Raw genomic sequence first — 2,676 nt, 5'->3', positions numbered from 1 at the left:
TTTTGGTTTGCCTCTAGAAACCATCCTCTAGGTTAGCATAAAAACTTCAGTCCTATGTTTTGGGGCATATAATTAATAATGTACATAAATAACAGGGTATATAGCCCAGAATTCTTCATCCTAGCTGGGTTTGGTAAATGTTATGCATTAAAGATAAGTGGAAGACAGAGGAAAATGGTGGTTTTTTTCAGGGAAGTGCTCTCTGCCAACACGACTGATTTATGTGGGCGATGAGTTTTCAGGCAGAACAGTTGAGCAGCCCTCTTGCAGGTTCCTAGAAAAGCAGGTGTTCCCTCTTTGAAGTTGAACTGAAAACAAACTTGGACCATCAGGGCAGGTTTTCTTTGTTTTTCATTAGTTTTAGAAATAAAATAGTAATATTTCTCCTCCCTCTGTCCCTCACACACATTTACAAAGTACATGTCAAGAATCAGAATTATAAGCAAAATGTATTTTCAATATATTCTAAATTAAAAGAAATTCTTCTCATTTGTTAGTGTGGTATGACAAAGAAGCCATTGAACCAGGCAGAGAACTAGTTGGGGAAATAAGTTGTTGGCTTGTAAAACTATCCAAAGCAGTTATCTAAGATTTTGGAGAAAAGTCACAGGATTTTGAAGTACATAAGTTAAAAGTGTTACTTATCTATGCCTGTCTCATGCCTCAATATTTCCTATAGTAAGGAAAAACAAGTCTCCCAGTCCACAAAAAGCCAGAGATGACATTTGGTATTCTACCTGTGTAGTTTGTTGTTGCTGTTGTTTAATCGCTAAGTTGTGTCTGACTCTTTTGTGACCCCATGAACTGTCGCCCACCAGGCTCTCCTGTCCATGGGATTTCCCAGGCAAGAAAACAGGAGTGGGTTGCCATTTTCCACTCCAGAGAATCTGCTGGACCCAGGGATCGAACCCTGGTCTCCTGTATCCCAGGTGGGTTCTTAACAGCTGAGCCAACAGGCAAGCCACATATTTGGTATACTGTGTTCTTGCCTGTGTAGTTAGAGAAGGGAAAAAAGTGTCTGAAAGAGTTCAGAAAGAGTTACCATACAAATACAGATAGTCGCGTTATCAATTTGACATTTTTATTCTCCAGTGTATAATTTTCATGATCTATAATATTTTTTATTTTATATATTTTGGTAAGAGATCTAATTGCTAAGTGTGCAATATAGTATTGTTGATCTTATCTTATCAACAATTGTTGATCATATCAATTATATGATTGATAGGTACCATGTTGTTTGACAAATGTCTAGAACTTACTCATCTCGCTTAAATGAAACTTTATACCTGTTGATTAGTAACCCTCCCTTTTCTTCCTCCTGTCAGCCTCTGGCAACCATCATTCTACTCTGACTCTATGAATTCGGCTATTTTAGATGCCTCATATGAGTTGAATCATACAATATTTATCTTTTTATGACAGGCTTATTTGACGTAGCATAATGTCCTCAAGGTTCACCCATGTCATCCCATATTGTAGAATTTCCTTCTTCTTAAAGATTGAGTGATAATCTATTGTATATAATATTAATTTATTTTTAAAAGACTTCTATTCTTAGCCCATGATCCTTCCCTAGGACTTATTCCTGCCACACCATCCCGGCAATCAGGCTTTTTTCCTTGTGTATATGTGTGTGTGTGTGTCTGCTACTTCTCATAGTTCCTCAATCCTCATTCTATTTCTTCATCTCCTGCTTTTTATCTGTTTAGTTTTATCAACTTTTCATTTTTGCCATGTTTTCTCTTTTCATTTTTTAAATTTTTTTTGCTTTTTTTTTTAAAAAAAAAAACTTGCCTCTACTATTTCTTCCTGCATTTAACTTATTTCCCAATCCTTCTTCCTATCTAGGTCTTTAGACAACTTACTCCTCCCATCTGTATCACCTCCAAGGCACTGTAGACTCCAGGTTCTCATGTTCATTGTTTCTGATACAATCTGAATTTTGTTCATCCTTTCATCTTCAGTCACTGGTCTTTGGTTGAAAATGTCTTTCATTCTTCTTAGTTTATGCAGTTCACTTATTCTGAGAATAACTAGCCTCCAAAGAACAAAATAAGTGAGTTTATTCTTGGATAAAAGGTCATGATTTGACATTCAGTGCACTGGAAACTTTGACAGAGCCATAAAAAATATGCCACTACCTAGGGCTGCCAGGTTTTATATATAATATATACATGTATGTATTTTTTTCCTCCTTAATCTGTGTGTATGTATGTACACATATATACATATAAATTTGATTTTCAATTTCAAATAAACAATAAATGATAGTTTTAGTACAACTTGTTATTTTAGTTGCTAAATTGTGTCCAACTCTTTTGCAACCCCCTATACTGTAGCCCACCAAGGTCTTCTGTCCATGGGATTTCCCAGGCAAGAATACTGATGTGGGCTGTCATTTCCTTCTCCTTAACACAGCTAAGATCCATCAATATTTTTATTGTTTACCTGAAATTCAAATTTAACTGGTTTTCCTACATTTTTGCCTGGCAAGCCTACCACTACTATATTTAGCTATATTATCAGTTAATAAATAAATACTAGATTTAAACCATGTGTCTAAATAGGATAATAAGCAATGTGAAAGATATCACATGTGTGCAAAACCAATCCCTGTCCTCAGAAAGTTTAGTGTACAGAGTTAAGAAGTTAAAAAATATAACGAACATTAGA

Source organism: Giraffa tippelskirchi, chromosome 4, assembly GCF_054371585.1.
Source record: "Giraffa tippelskirchi isolate mGirTip1 chromosome 4, T2T-mGirTip1v1.2.pri, whole genome shotgun sequence".
Lineage (NCBI taxonomy): Eukaryota > Metazoa > Chordata > Mammalia > Artiodactyla > Giraffidae > Giraffa > Giraffa tippelskirchi.
The sequence above is the reverse complement of the archived record's forward strand: the minus strand, read 5'-3'. Positions refer to the sequence as shown.